Source organism: Spinacia oleracea, chromosome 6, assembly GCF_020520425.1.
Source record: "Spinacia oleracea cultivar Varoflay chromosome 6, BTI_SOV_V1, whole genome shotgun sequence".
Taxonomy (NCBI): domain Eukaryota; kingdom Viridiplantae; phylum Streptophyta; class Magnoliopsida; order Caryophyllales; family Amaranthaceae; genus Spinacia; species Spinacia oleracea.
This window is the reverse complement of record NC_079492.1, coordinates 96897925-96914469: the sequence shown is the minus strand read 5'-3', so window position 1 is coordinate 96914469 and position 16545 is coordinate 96897925.

The window sequence follows — 16545 nt, the reverse complement described above, 5'->3', positions numbered from 1 at the left end:
ATCTTCTTCCATTTCGAGTTCGAACAAATCTTTCTTGAGAAATAACTTGTTGGCCAAAGACTTAGACTGATATGTCTTTGTCAACTTTTCTCACAAACTTTTAGGGTTATCTTCCTCAAGAACACCATACTTAATTTCCGGTGCAAGGGCCAACCGGATTGTCGATGCCGCACGTAACTTCATGTCTTCCTACTTTGCCTTTTCTACTTCGGTTGACTTCTTGTCTTCCAGGGTTCCATACAACCCTTGCTGGATTAGGAGATCTTTCACCGTACTCTTCCATAAGGAAAAATTGTTCCTTCCATTGAACAATTGAATCTCGAACCTTCCACCAAATTTCTCCATCACGAACCTTAGCTCTGATACCACTTGTTAGAAATAGTACGAGATAACAATCTAGACAAAGTACACACAATATAAATAACGTGGTATACCCACGTCCCAACTTATATTATTAATCAAACCCGTTATTAACAATATAATCAATCAACCTCATAATTGTTTCTCTCAAACTATGCTCAAGCTCAGGATCTCAAGCATATCAATCATAATGGGATATAAATCCCTATTTATATACCCCAACTTCCTAACCCTAGTCCTAGTATTAGGAAACACAATATTACTATAATATTACAATTTAGGAGAAAGCAATATACTAACAAATCTATCCCTAAAATACAACTTGTAAAATAGAAATACAATTACATAATATATCTCCTAAATAAATATCTAGTAATATACCATAATTGAAACTCATTGCCATATTGGGTTTAATATTAACAGACTGGAAAATTTATCTACCTAAAAACATTGCATCATTAATGATGTGGACAAAAAGAGTATGTTCACCATGAACCAATAACAGAGTTGCACGTGTCAAGATCATTGGACACGTGTCGTACTTTTAGTAAACTTATGACATGGCAAAGCACCCTTATAGCTAATTGACATGTGTCATTATGGAAAATAATCAGAATATTTCCTCTATTGGCATGAGTACAAACTCTCCAATAGGCCCAAGGCCTACAAAAAGAGCCTGATCAAGCAAAGGACCACAAACATGTAAGGACACTTGTCCTTATGACATGAATGAGCCAATCATATGGCTTGGTTTTAGGGTAAATGCTGACAAAGCACTTTTCCCAAAAAGCTATAAATACAAACCCTCTTACCTCATTGTGGGGGTCAAAAAAATCATTTTAGAAAGTACAATTACTCTCTCTCTCTCTACTTATTCTCTCTCTTTATTTTCTCTCTCTAAATACAGATTACTTACTTCAGCATCGGAGGGGGTTTTCCGAGAGGAAATCCCTTGTTTTGCAGGATTCCGGCGATTTGAAAGGACGAGTCCGGGAATGGTGTATCGGAGACCTCCACATCATCAGCATAAGGACAAAACCCCAACAACATTTGGTGTCGTATGTGGGGAGGGTGATATAACTAACCGTTTCCGCACTTCACGTCAACATGACTCCTGTGATTCCTAACCAGCCATGCAACCGCTCGGATGACTAGAAGAGGGTAGATGGTCAACCTATTACCTCTTACCAGACCGGTCAGTCAGACGAGGTCATTGTGGAGGATGAAACTAAGCTTCCTCCTGTGGGGCATTTGGGATCTAATCCTCAGACAGCCATACAGGAGAATGTTTCGGTCACGGCTTGCCAACTAGTAGAGATCTTAGCCAGTTTAGGGTTCAAATAGCAGGGACGGTTGAAGAGCAAGTCAGGAAGTCTCTGGAAAATCATTCTAACTCACAAACTCCTCCAATGGGCGGTCTAGGGAACAATGTTTGGAGATCGTAGGCCAATTCACCACTCGAGAATCAAGCAACGACTACGACCTTCAGAAGGCTCACATGGACCAGAGATCAGAATCTTCCTCTATACCAACCTAGGCGGAATCCACCTCAGACAGCTGCTCAACAGGATGGCCCGAGTCAGCCAGGGGTAAGTTAGGGAGTACATTCCATTGAAACAAAGATGTCAGACACTACTTCTACTCCTCCCATGCCTGATCAACCACTCCTCTCTCAAAGGAGCTCATACTACAATGACATACCGGTTAGTTCTCGACGGAGGTCGTCCAGGTCTCGTCCCCATGATCATGTTGGGCATATTTGACAAGGATTGACAGGTACGACGCTTGGCTATTCGACCCCATTTAGTCCTGCCATAATGAATGAGCCAAAGGAAGCAAAGATCAAAGCTCCAATGATTGAAGCATATGATGGGACGACTGATCCCGATATGCATCTGTTGGCATACAAGCATCATATGTATGTCCAAGGCACAAAGAATGCTACTTGGTGCAAACATTTTCCGGCAACCCTCAAAGGATCCGCCTCGAAGTGGTTTGAATCTCTGCCCTCAGGGGCCATCAACAATTTTGCCAAGTTAAACCTTCTATTCTCGAAGAGATTCATGGCGTACAAGGAGGAGAAGAAAACTAGTATGCATCTGGCCAAAGTGCAGCAAGGTGACAAGGAGTCTTTGAGAAGTTATGTGCGGCGATTCAATGTGGAGGCGGGTTAGATCCCAAACCTACCAGATGGTGTGGCCTTTGACAACTTTATTCGAGGTCTCAAGAAAGGGTCGTTCAAGTTTGACATAGTGAAGAAAAGTGTAAGAACTATGCCATAAGTGTTGGAAGAGGTCGAGGGTTTCATTCAAGCACAAAAATCTGCTCTGTAACCAAGGAGGGTTATAATGTTGACACTCAAGAACAGAAGCCTAAAAAAGATCCAAAGAAATCCAACAGGCCGAACGGAACATGGGCAATATCAAGAGATCATGAGAAAGGCGCAGCGTCCGTTAGACAGAAAAGGGCGATATGACAATAATAAAATTGAGTACAACACGGATTTGTGCACCATTCTGCTTGACGTGGGAAACAAGTTTGAAATTGATCGACCTTATCCCATGAAGTCGCATGTAGAAAGTCGGGATCAGAATCTCTATTGTAAATTTACAATATCGTGCTGAAGTGGGGCACGACACTAAGGACTTCCGAAGTCTTAAGAGGGCTTTGAATGGTCTAGCTGTAAAGGGATTCTTGAATAGTTACCTAAGCAAGAAGTCTTGCGGCAGTGCTAAGAAATTCTACATAAAAGCAAAGCCCATTAATGCTAAGGCCGATGGGAATGACACTGATCCAGAATTCGTGGCTGTGGTTTCAGGTGGGCTAGCAGCAGGCGGTCCGACTACGCAAGGCCAGAAAGACTACGCTCATAGATTGGGGCAAGTCATGTTGTCTGGAAAGGCACCCTTGAATAACTTTCCCAAGGTAGTGATCTCTGAGGCAGACAGGGGAAAAAATTGCAACTCCTCATGATGACCCGTTGGTTGTAGAATTGAAGGTGGCCGACCTACGGGTCAGGCGAATATTAGTGGATATCGGGAGCATCTGACATGATCAGTTATGAGTGTCTTAAAAGGCTAAAGCATGATCTGTCAAAAATAGAGAATATTAAGGAAATATGTCCTTCACCCAAGGTGAATTAGTCTAATACCAAGGTTCAGATTAATTACGAACAATTAATTCAGTGAGATCAAGTGATCCTGGCAGCTGGCTGGAGCAATGCTTTCGATCAATGGGTTCTAATCTATATTAGGCTCACAGCTTACTCTTGACTGAACCTATAAGGTCACACCATTGGCATGTAACAGATCACCGAATTAAACGAATTGGAAATTCATTTAATTGCTTTTCGGGAATTAGATCGGAAAAACATAAATATACGATATGACGTTGGATCGGATTCGTATATCGTATTGCGTATATTCGTAAGTTAGGCGAAACGAATAATCGTATCGTACGATGGTGATTCGTCAAGTACTATACGAGAAACAATAGCCGTAAGGCATTGGTCGTGAATACGAGAAGGCAAAGCTGCCGGCCCGAGGAGCCAAGCGCGCAAGCGTGCGAGGCCCATCAGGCGCGACAGACTACTACACAAATAGCCTAAGAAACCGGGCGAAACAAGGCAAAGAAACCTCACTTTATACGGTAGGTAGTAGGTCTCTTAGCATAAGAGACCAATGTTTTCTCCTGGTTTCTTTGATATATCTAAGAAACCAATTTTTATAGAAAACTGGTTTATTAGATCCTTTTCTGTCAATTTAAATACAAAGAATACGAGACCGAATTGATGAAATATGCGGTTTCTTTGACTGTAATAGACCTAAGAATGCATCTAGATTATATTATTTTAGCAGAGATTTCTCAATGGGACTAAGTGCACGTAACCACTTCCCTACAACACACCTAAGAGACATGGTAGGAACACACATGATGAAACTAAAAACTGGGGGCTTGTGATTACTCAAACGATAAAGTAAAGGCAAGAAAGCAAGCAAAAGTGATAAATAATGAGCACAATAGGTCCCTATTTATACAGACGAGTGATAAGGCGATTTTCCGTCGTTATACGAACACCACCTAACCAAACAAAATTTATAAACTCCTAACTAACCGGCTATATTGACTATAGCGGCAAGCATAGGGATCGTCCCAAGAGAATAAATATGTTTGACTTTTCAATCTAATGCGTTCAAAAGCTAATTCGAATGGAAAATGAGTTTGAGAATTAATCTAATGAAAGCAAGAAAAGCACGAAATACAAACAAGCAAAGAAATTCTAGAGATTTCGGGAATCGGCAATGGAAATTGAATTAAGGGAAGAACAAGGTCAAAACACAATGAATATGCAAAGACTTGATGCATAGGGGAATAGAAACTAATGACGTGCTCGCCACCTCTCGGATGGAGCACGCGAAGCATCTAATATATGGAAAAGCTTTCGCATAGTCCTAAACTAGACCACTTGCATATAAGAACAACTATTCACTTGCATAAAAGAGGTTCACAGTGTCTTGCCAGACCTAAACTATGCATTCCAATCAATTCTAATCAACTAGCATTTGCAACTACTACTCAATTAGTCATGGATATCCTATCACCAAATCACATTTAATCATAACATCAATCATGAATTCCCCAAAATTTCCCAAATTAAATCCCAAGGCTTCACCCTAAATCTCTAGACTATGAACTACTCAATTAGCATGATTAACATCAACATTAAACTAAAATTAATCCTAATCATGAAACTAATTGAATTAATGAAACTAATTGAATTAATGAAACTAATTGAAACAACAAAATTCAGAAAATTCAAATATCAAAATTGGGAAAAAATCAAGAACATTCAAAATATGAAACTAATTCTAGAATTCAACAATAAAATCAAAGCAAGAACGAAATTAATGAAGCATTAAAGGAAAGAAAGAACAAATCAAAAGAAGAATTAGAATTATACCTTGAATCATTGAAATTGCATCAAACTTGAAGAACAAAATTGAAGAACAAAACTCAAATGAAAGAGAAAAGAAATCTGAAAATTAATGATTGAATTCAACTAAGAATCAAGAATTTGAAGCTAAGAATCCTAATCCTAATCTCTAATCTAAGCCCTAATCTAATTCTCTCTCTAGAATCCTAATTATGAAATCTGAAAATGAAAACTAAAACTAATTACGTAATTTCTAATCTCTCAACAATGCTGCGAAGTTTGGCTTTTATAACAGCAATCCCCCGCCATTGTGCGACCAAACAAAGGGTATGTTCTGTCGCACAAGGTTCAGTTCGGTCGCACAACTTCTTGTGCGCTCGAGTGCCAAAAATCAGGAGCTTCTGTGAACAATCTGCCCAGTTGTGCTCCCGTGTTCTGTAACTCGCCCGCACAGCAGGCCTGTGCGACCACACAGCCCAGCTGTTCGATCGCACAGCACCACAGTTGCTGTTCTGTTTGCGTGTTGCAGCTACGCTTGTGTTGCTGTGGCTGTGCTGTTGCTGCGACTGTTCTTGCTCAAGCTAGCTTCTATTCTGCTCAATGTTGTGGCTGCTATGCCTGCTCATATACAGCTATCATTAAGGGGCAAGCAAGGCTCATGTAAATCCACGAACAGCAGCCAAACAGTGGCTGTTTGTTGTGTTCGTGTTGTGGTTGCTAGGTTGTTTGTATTGCGTGTTGCTGTACTGATCTGCTGCGCGTTCTGCCTGGGTTGTTGCTGCGCGATGTTGCTGCTGGTCTTGCTAATGTACAGCTGCTATTGTGCTGTGATGCTGCTGTGCACAGCTGCTATTAATGGTAATGCAAGAGAGTGTACAACAGCTATTCGTGTGCATTGGAGCTGCTGTTGTTGTGGCTTGTTGTTGTTGTTCGTATGCAGAAACTCACGGCTTGCAAGGCTGATGGGTAGCACACACACAAAGCTCATGGGCAGCACACACACACAAGGCTCGCTGCACATTTGCAAAGTATCGTAGAGCAAATTAGCAAATCGCAAAGCACGTTATTAAAAATCGAAAATCGTATTATTAATTCGTATCGCAATTTTCCAAATCTTAAAATCATTTTAAACATCGTAAAGCATAATGGCACATTATAAACACGTCAATGCTGAAAACGGCCCTTACGCAATGAGAATGCGCACAAAAGGCACGTTTTAAGCAAAAACGACTAAAATCTACGCAAGACGAGAAAATGTTACGATTAATGCAAAAATGCGATAAACGAACTAAAAACGATAAAACAAAGCAAAAATAAAAATAAAATACTAATAAAATGAACTAAATTCCTAAGCTAAGAGCGACATAAATGTCGCTCATCAAACTCCCCCAAGCTAAACCTTTGCTTGTCCTCAAGCAAAGCTAGAATGAGAAACGGGGAGGAGAATGAGCTTTATTATTCAAAATCAAAATTACGAAAATAAGAACTACAAGAATGCACACTAACTCACTTTCGTAGGAATCACGGTTGCATTTTAGCGCATGCAAAAAGCTCTTTAAACCCCACAATCGCTCATGAGGGCGAGTGGGATCTCGCAAGGGTTTCCAAAGAGAAACACCCATAACTCTTCCAAAAATTCAATCAAGGCAAGACCTAAAATGAAAAACAAACCAAGAAAAAGAAAGAAAAGAAAAAGAAAAAAAGAAAAAGAAAGAAAGGAAAAGAAATAGAAAAGAAAGAAAAATGAAAAATGAAACTACAAAACTCAAGAAAAGGGCCTTTATTATGGAACGAGCACAAAATAATGCTAATATTACTAACCAAATAAATGAATTCACGCTAACCAATGTCCTAAGTCGAGTGAAGGATTCAAATGCCAAGCAAAGAGAACTAAGGGTTCACACTTATCAATTCCCCTTCGACCGAGCATACCACGTCAAATCTCTAGATCTCATCCACCCTTAAGAATAGTTTCTCATGACGCTGCGAAGGCGCTGGAAAACAAGATTTGCAAGGGAGAAGAGAAGGTTACCCGACATCTTAGCATGACAATCTCATTCCATAAATTTGACCAAATCCTCCCTCCACCGACAAAGACTCAACTCAAAAGGGTCAAGAGGACTTTTTAGGGTGTAACGTAGGCTAGGGGTAAGGTGTGGAACAAATTTGGTAATTGGTGCTCATACCTAAAGTGAAGCGCAGTGAATGAACTCAACTTAAGCAAATCGAACCAAAACAAACTCATACCACTTATTTGGGGTACCCCCAAGCTTATTCAACAACAAAACTAAACTAAAACTCTTTTTGAACTTTTCTTGATTTGATTCTCTTTTTTTTGTGTTTCAATTGAAACTTTTCTCATTGCCTTGTTTTTCTCTATTTTTGGCTTTTTCAAAACTTTTCTTTCTCTTTTTGCTTTTGCTTATTTATTCACTATATACAACATATTTCCCAAACTTTGCCATTCAATCCAACATCAATCATTCCTCAACTTTGCATAATCATTCAAAACCACAAAGTATCATAACTCAAAGCTTCACTATCACTTCTAAGGGTGAAAATAAAACAAAGGCTATTAGGCTTGTAATGTGCTTATAAGAAATGAAGGGGAAAGGCTCAAATGGCTAGCAAGGGGGGAAAATGCAAACAAAAATATATGAGAAAAATAGAAAATAAAGTCCTACACTAAAAAGAAAATAGTCACCGGAAGAAATGCCTCTATCGTCCCCTAAAGTAGTTCGGTCGCGGTCTCGGGAAGGAAAAAAAATCAAATTCGGGAGATAAGAAAGTCAATGCCAAGGATCCATGCCACTCAATATATGTAAACATGTGTTTGGGCTAATATGAACATGATCCTCACATGGGAGCAAATACTACTCACTCCGGTTTCAAGTCACTAGAGAGATCGACACCGTCTTACCACAAACCAAGGGTTCAAGACTCGTGCTACCCAAAGTTCTAACCGACTTTCTTAACACCTAAATCCTAGATTCGACCCAAGACATAGAAAACCGCGCAAACATCTACGAATTAGGAATAAAAGCATTCTAGCCTACAAGTTCCAATTTTATTTTCCCAAATCAAGAATAATGCCTGAGAAACCTAGAAAAACTTGCCTTGACAAATATCGAAAAGGAAAAAGAAAGAAAAGAAATGAAAAAGAAAATAAGGAAAAGAAAAGGAAATAAAAAGAAAAAGAAAAAGAAAAATAAAGAAAATCAATGAAACTAATCAAGAAATATGCACAAAATCCAAAATATTCACAAAATCAAGCAATCCATCACATGGAGATCAAAGTAGCAATCCAAACAATAAAATCTCCCCCCAAGCTTGAATTAGGCCATGTCCTCAAGGCCTAAAACGAGACTAGGAGGGGCACAGCTACCCATCTAACCAATGCCCCGCATAAATGATGCCCGACCCCAAAGAATGCAAGAGAGTTAGAGTGATATTACCGGAAATGTCGTGGGAGCAAGTCCTGCAAAGAACCGTAATAACGAACGAACTCACCAATAGGAATAGCCGGACATGGCAAAGATGGATGCAAAGATTTCCACATCAAGAAAGCTTGAGGCACAAAAAACTTCAAAAATCAAGAAAAATTAGTATACATGGGCCAAATGACCAAAACCCACCGGTTGCCTCCCGAGAAGCGCTCTTTTTACGTCATTAGCTTGACGCCTTTTACCTCTAGTAAGTACCCCGACAACGATCGCAATAGTTTGTCATATGAAATAGAAAACATATCCAAGAGTAACAAGTAGGCAAGAGTCAAATGAGAAGCAAGCACAAAGTAAAATGCAACTCTATGCCTATAGGGGGTGGGGTACCAAAAATAAGAAAAATCAAAATGAAAAACAAAAGAAATACTCCCTTCTTTTTGCTCCTTTGAGGAAGGAGAATCATTAGGATCAATGGAGGAAAAGGAATCCTCAAGCGGTGGGAGATGGGACAAAAAGGGAAAAGAGATGGGAAATGAAGGATAAATGTTGAGTTTCTTCTTTCGGAATGGGGAATGAGGGAAGGGAGTGGGAACCAAAGTTTCACAAACAACTTCACTTACATCACAAAGAGCACAAGAAATCTCAACATAAGATCCTTCATTCACTTTTAAATTTTTTTGGTTGGCACATTCACTTTTTTCCTCAATTTGAATCGACTTAAGCACTTCAAGGCAAAAAGGAGAAAATAGATTTTCATCACCATCATCAAGGAATTCACTCAAAGAGGAACCAGTAGGAACAAACTCTCCAATACTCATTTCCTCAATGTCATGCATCATAGGTGGCAATGTAGCCTCAAACTCATTTCTTCTCCGCGAAACATCCTTAATTCTTACATTACTAGGTTAGAGATTCCCAAAAAGCCTACTCGTTGGGACATGACCTCAAATGAATTCAAACTAGAATCTATTCTTTGCTCTTCTTGAATTTCGAGATACTTCATGAAAAGGAGCATCTCAAACAATGATTTTGGAGATTCAACTTTCAAAGAGCTTAGGAAATTATCATGGAGATAGAGAAGATCATCAAGTGTAATCGATTCATTATTTTGAGCAACAAGAGAATTTGCCATTTTTTTGGTTTAAAAAAAAGAAAAGAAAATGAAAGATGAACTAGACTAGAGAACTAGAAAGAAAAACCAAACAATGATGCCATTCCCCGGCAACGGCGCCATTTTGATAAGGCGATTTTCCGTCGTTATACGAACACCACCTAACCAAACAAAATTTATAAACTCCTAACTAACCGGCTATATTGACTATAGCGGCAAGCATAGGGATCGTCCCAAGAGAATGAATATGTTTGACTTTTCAATCTAATGCGTTCAAAAGATAATTCAAATGGAAAATGAGTTTGAGAATTAATCTAATGAAAGCAAGAAAAGCATGAAATAGAAACAAGCAAAGAAATTCTAGAGATTTCGGGAATCGACAATGGAAATTGAATTAAGGGAAGAACAAGGTCAAAACACAATGAATATGCAAAGACTTGATGCATAGGGGAATAGAAACTAATGACGTGCTCGCCACCTCTCGGATGGAGCACGCGAAGCATCTAATCTATGGAAAAGCTTTCGCATAGTCCTAAACTAGACCACTTGCGTATAAGAACAACTATTCACTTGCATAAAAGAGGTTCACAATGTCTTGCCAAACCGAAACTATGCATTCCAATCAATTCTAATCAACTAGCATTTGCAACTACTACTCAATTAGTCATGGATATCCTATCACCAACTCACATTTAATCACAACATCAATCATAAATTTCCCCAAAATTTCCCAAATTCAATCCCAAGGCTTCACCCTAAATCTCTAGACTATGAACTACTCAATTAGCATGATTAACATCAACATTAAACTAAAATTAATCCTAATCATGAAACTAATTGAATTAATGAAACTAATTGAAACAACAAAATTCAGAAAATTCAAATATCAAAATTGGGAAAAATTCAAGAACATTCAAAATATGAAACTACTTCTAGAATTCAACAATAAAATCAAAGCAAGAACGAAATCAATGAAGCATTAAAGGAATGAAAGAACAAATCAAAAGAAGAATTAGAATTATACCTTGAATCATTGAAATTGCATCAAACTTGAAGAACAAAATTGAAGAACAAAACTCAAATGAAAGAGAAAAGAAATCTGAAAATTAATGATTGAATTCAACTAAGAATCAAGAATTTGAAGCTAAGAATCCTAATCCTAATATCTAATCTAAGCCCTAATCTAAATTCTCTCTCTAGAATCCTAATTATGAAATCTGAAAATGAAAAGTAAAACTAATTACGTTCCGAAAAACTTTATGTCGCTCATCAACGAGCCAAGCTCATCCTAAACCTATCAGAAAAACGGAAGAATTCAAAGTTTATGGAAAATAAAACACCAGCGCAAAAAATTTCTCGTGCCAGGTAATATGCGCAAGAAAATTCTCACGCTGGTAAAGCTGCGCGAGAAAATTCTTGTGCCCAGAAGTCCGTTTGTGTCCAGGATTCAAAGGATGAAGCCGTGATTAGTTGGAACGTTCTTAATTCGTCTTTAATACAAACTCTTATATAACTCGAATTATTTAGGACAACTCAGATTGTACATGATGCCTAAATCCAGTCGGACTCGGATTTCTTTTTAAATATTTTCGACCATTTCTGAATTAATAAAATAAATTAATGACTTTAAAACTTAAGTGTGCATTTGTCATTTTCATATTTTTTTTCTAAGTAGGGTGAGTCAAGGTACCTCCATTTAAATAAAGCAATTTAAGGCCCATGGAAGTAGGCCTAAGTTTTCGCAAAATTGTGATTTCAGTCAGACCAAATGCAACTACGGAGAAGTAAAAGGACTACTACCTACGTACATGTCTGACGAATGAACATGCGAAAATATAAGATAGAAAATACACACTCCATGTGCACGATTAAGTCGCGGGAGGCCAAGTATCGAGTGCCGCGAGTTTTTAAAAGCTCTGGTCCCTCTACTACAGCGAACACGCATGACAATGAGTCCACATAAGGATTCGCACAATTTGATCATTGCTCCAAAAGACTATGAAAGGCAAAAATAAATCTGAGCGAAGAAACGAGCAAGAAATATTAAGAGAATCACGAAAATGTTGAGCAAAAAACACAAAAGAATTCATATGCCCACCAAGTAAGCGTGAAAATACTCCTGCACATAACTATCAAGCATTGTAAAATCTTGCGCTGTCGGATTCGCTAAAAAAATCGGGTCACTTCTCCTACGACCAACTGCAAGCCAACCGCAGAACTTCATTCCCGCAGGAAAAAGTAACGGTTTTGCGTAATTATTATTTATTCAAAAAATAATAATAAGTACCGTTGGCCCACCAACAGGCCACGACCTCTCAGGAAATAACCGTGATCCACTAACCGGTCATGACCCCAATCATTTTCATCGAAATTTCTTGTTTCAAATAAATCATAAAGTCCCTAGTTATATTAGAAAAAGAGAATTAAATTCAAAATTTTCCGTTTCCAAGAACAAGAGTCGAGGTTCAAATAAAAGTTTTCCGCTTCTAAAAGCGAGAGTCAAAGCAAGTTTTCCGTCTTCTTAAAATAAACATGAATCCTGTTTTCCGCTTCTAAAAGCGAGAGTCAATTTCCGTTTCTAAAAACGAGAGATAAACCAAATTTCCGCTTCTAAAAAGCGAGAGTCAAGTTTTCCGCTTCTAAAAAGCGAGAGTTAAAATCGAGTTTTCTCCATTCTCTCTAAAAAATAAAGTAAGTTTTCCGCTTTCTTTCTCAAAAAGCAGGACAATCAAGTAAAGTTTTCCGCTTTCTTTCGCAAAAATAAGGACCTTCAAGTTTTCAATCCGTCTGAATCTAAACAAGTTTCAAACATATCCGTTTTGAAAAACTTCGTCCCTACTTGAACACCACTAATGACATCGTGAGGAGGTATAAGTTCGGCTAACAAATCTCCAATGACTAGTGAGGAGAAATGTTGACATTCCAAGTGATGACCCTTAAGTCAAATGTTATCACTCGGGGGCTCGTGAGGCCCTCGCACCCGAATAAATTTCCTAAAATTAGATTCTCTAGATGCACTCCGTCTACAAATACTTTGATCTTCGTCTTAATCAAACTCAATCAAAGTGGGGGCTAACTGTAGACGCCTACATTTGACCCCAGGCTAGAAGCGATAAGTTCAATGATGAAACAAAACATCCACTTGTCAAACGTAATCCTAATCAAGCAACAAACGTTCTAAGTTTGACTGACTCATTCCCTAAACCCATATTTCCATTTATAGTCACTGCTATTTATAGTAGGTTCCATTCTAAGTATCTGCTAAATATAGTAATTCGTCCAAGATAGATTTACGGGCAGAGTTGCACTCCAACTCAACCCCTAAATTAAAGAGATTGAAAAAGGAGAATTTTAGTTGTATTCCAATTAAACTCTTAAAAGAGATAGAAAAGCAATAAATAGAGTTTTAGTTGCATTCCAATTAAACTCCTAAAAAAGATTGAAAAAACAAAGTTTTAGTTGGGAGTAACTCGAAATAAGGATGGAAAGCGTAAAAAAGAGTTTTAATCCGGAAATAAAAATCAGATTAAGCTAGATAAAATGCGTGGAAAATAAAAGTTCGCAAGAATTTTCTTGCGCACAGGGCCCAACGCGACAATTTACTCGCGCCAAATTTCACGCGCAAGATTTACCTCACGCCATTATTTCAGTCCAACTAAAATACAAATCCTAATGTAAATCTGGCGCATACACCTGTGCGCGAAAAACGTTTCACGCTCAGGTGTTGTGCGCGAGAAATCTCTCGCGCATAGAAGCATTTTAGCAGTTCTCAAACTGCGAACATCTCTATCTTTCACGACACTCTTTTCCTATAAATAGGACCTCCAATCAGCAGTGTAAAAGACACCAAATCATATTCTCATACTATACACAATTTAAGCCTAAGTCTAATCCTTCCATACATCCCGTATACTCCTTAGTTCCGCTGTATTAACTCTTGTTAAGCGGAACTCTGCCCATATAAGCACTTAAGTAAGCATGGATCCTGCCCAAGAGTCAATTCAAGTCAAGGAAAGTACGTTGCGTAGAAGGAAAACGATTAAAGACAAGTGGTTAGTTTTTTGAGAACCGCAATATAGCTAAAACTATATTGTAACGTGCCATAATCTGTTTTATTTCTTTAATCACCATTATAAATTTGTCAACATCAATCTGATTATTCATAACGCCTAAAAAGATATTCTTTGGACAATACGTTCTTGTTAGGTATCTTAAATAAATCCAAATCATATTTTGACATCTGTTAGTTAATTATTTGTGCATTAAAAGCAACCTAGATTAGTAATGTAGTATAACGCATGTCCCGTCATCGTTACATTGAACTAGTAAGGACCACTTCATGGGCTAAAACTAGGCACTCCCCGTACTAGTAAATGTCCCCCGAACCCTCAATCTCTACTCCACTAGATGTATATTGAGTGATCTCCACATCAGGGATCACAAGGGAACCTACGGCTGTTGTGGTCAAATACTTGAGCCTGAGCCTAAAAGCTGCTACTTCCGTATCACAATAACCGGGTTTTGTCAGTTTTCCTCATTGTCGTTGAAAACTGAATGGCGACTCCAAAGTCTAGTAAAAAGAGGCTAGCGCCCACGGTTAGTCCCGTTTTACTTAATATTGCTTGTCACACATCCACAAGGGAGAGAACGAAAGAGACCCTAAACCCGTCTTTTTCCGAATCCCTCACAACCATCAAAATAAATTACAAGTTAAATACAATTACAAATAAATACAAATATAAGCATGGAATTAATTGATTCCGACCCCCTCACAACTTTTTCCGACCCCCTCAAAGCCATCAAAATAAATCACAACATATGGCTGGTACTAGCTTCACAACTTTATTCCTTTGCTCCAAAAAAATTTCATCCTTTGGCCATGAGCTCGCTGTGTCAAGAAAATGATAGGGGGGCATCACCGAATCCTACAAGAGAATTAATCAAGTGCGAACCACAAAGTAGAAATATATTGTTAGTAGAAACAACGAATTGAGCCTAAATCGACCTACGGATTGCTAGAGAATGGAGGTAAAACCGTAAATAAAATGGATTCATATATCAATAATTCAATATACACTTATCAACTATCTATAACTCCCGGTTACCCGAAAATAGAGGTGATCTTTTGTGGGTTTGGGCTTGAAATGTGTCAAGCATAAGCATTTGTTTTGTCCAACATGCCTAAAATGGCAATCCAATCTATCTTTTGCGAGTTTGACTTGTTGTCCATACTCGCCCTATTAAACCGGTCGGGGTTTCCCGTGTGTTAAAGGTCCTAATTTTTTTTACTAACTTTAATAAATTAATTTTAATAATTAATATTTATGATTTTAAAAGGTTGTTCAACACTAATTGTCTATCAGACAAGACAAAATGGAAAGTTAAAAATGTGAATTTTTCTTATACGATTGTGAAAAAGAAGCAAGTGATTTAGTCTTAAATAATAAAGCTAAGAATGAAAGTAAAAAGTTTTACTTATACTCCAATATTTATATTCACCCAAAAAACATCCAATATTCTTTATTACTTATAAGTAAAAAAACAGAAACATAACTGACTAAGTAAAAAATATAAAGTCTGATAAAAAAATAAGTTAAAAGAATATAAGGTAACTACGGAGTATATTATTTTTTATCAACGGTTGAGCGCACTTCTTCGTTATAAATATTATCTCAACTATATCCGTCAGCTAACATTACGGGCCAAGTTTAAAGCAACCAAATGGTCTATTAAAAAGGGTTGGAAGGACGGGTCTATTGTGCTGCCCATGCCTAGGGGTGTCAAATCGGGTCATCGGATCGGTTATAAACGGTTCGGGTCTTGTCGAAATCGGATAATATCGGGTTAATGTTTCTATCCGGGTCAATTCGGATCGGTTCGGATAACTTCGGTTTCGGATGAAGTCGGTTAATATGATGTTTCGGTTTCGAGTCGGTTTCGGTTCGGGTAATTTCGGTTCGGTTAAATCTCGGGTTCGGTTTGAACCGGTTCGAGTTTAAAACGGTTTTGTATCGGTTTAATTTGGTTCGGGTCTAGTTCGGTTCGGGTGTATGTCGGATACAGAGTTGTTATTTTTATCGGCTTACTGCGGGTACCGGTGATGTCCGGATTGGATAAGTCTCGAATTCGGGTGTATGTTTGATTCATTTACTATTTTAACTGATTTAATGCGCGAATGGGTCATGTCTAGATCGGATATAGTCTCGGGATAGGGTCATGTTTGATCGTGAGTCCCGGGTTTGGGTCAAGTTCGGACTGGTCGCACCTCAGATCAGGGTCAATTACGGATTGAGTTTGCGGTTTGCGGTTTGTGGTTCGGGCTAAGATCAGGTTGGCTTGTATTCTTATGTTGTATGGATCGAGTATCTCTCGAGTTCACTATCAAATTCAGATCACTTTATAAATCTAATATTAGATGCCAAATACTAATTTTTAGAATTCTACTCCTTCGGTCCAAAATTCGGTTGAAAGTCGGTTACGTGTTCATTCGGACCGAGTCAACACCAATGCGGGTTAAATCGGATATCGGGTTTTATCGGGTCGGGTCGATTATAGTAGTTATCGGGTAAAATCGGATTTCGGATTGCTATCGGGTCGGATGTGGGTTCGGTTCGGTTAAAACTAGTCGGATACTAATCGGGTCACGGGTCTCCTCGGGTTGTTAGCGGATCGGGTTCGGGTCTTTGATTTACGGGTCA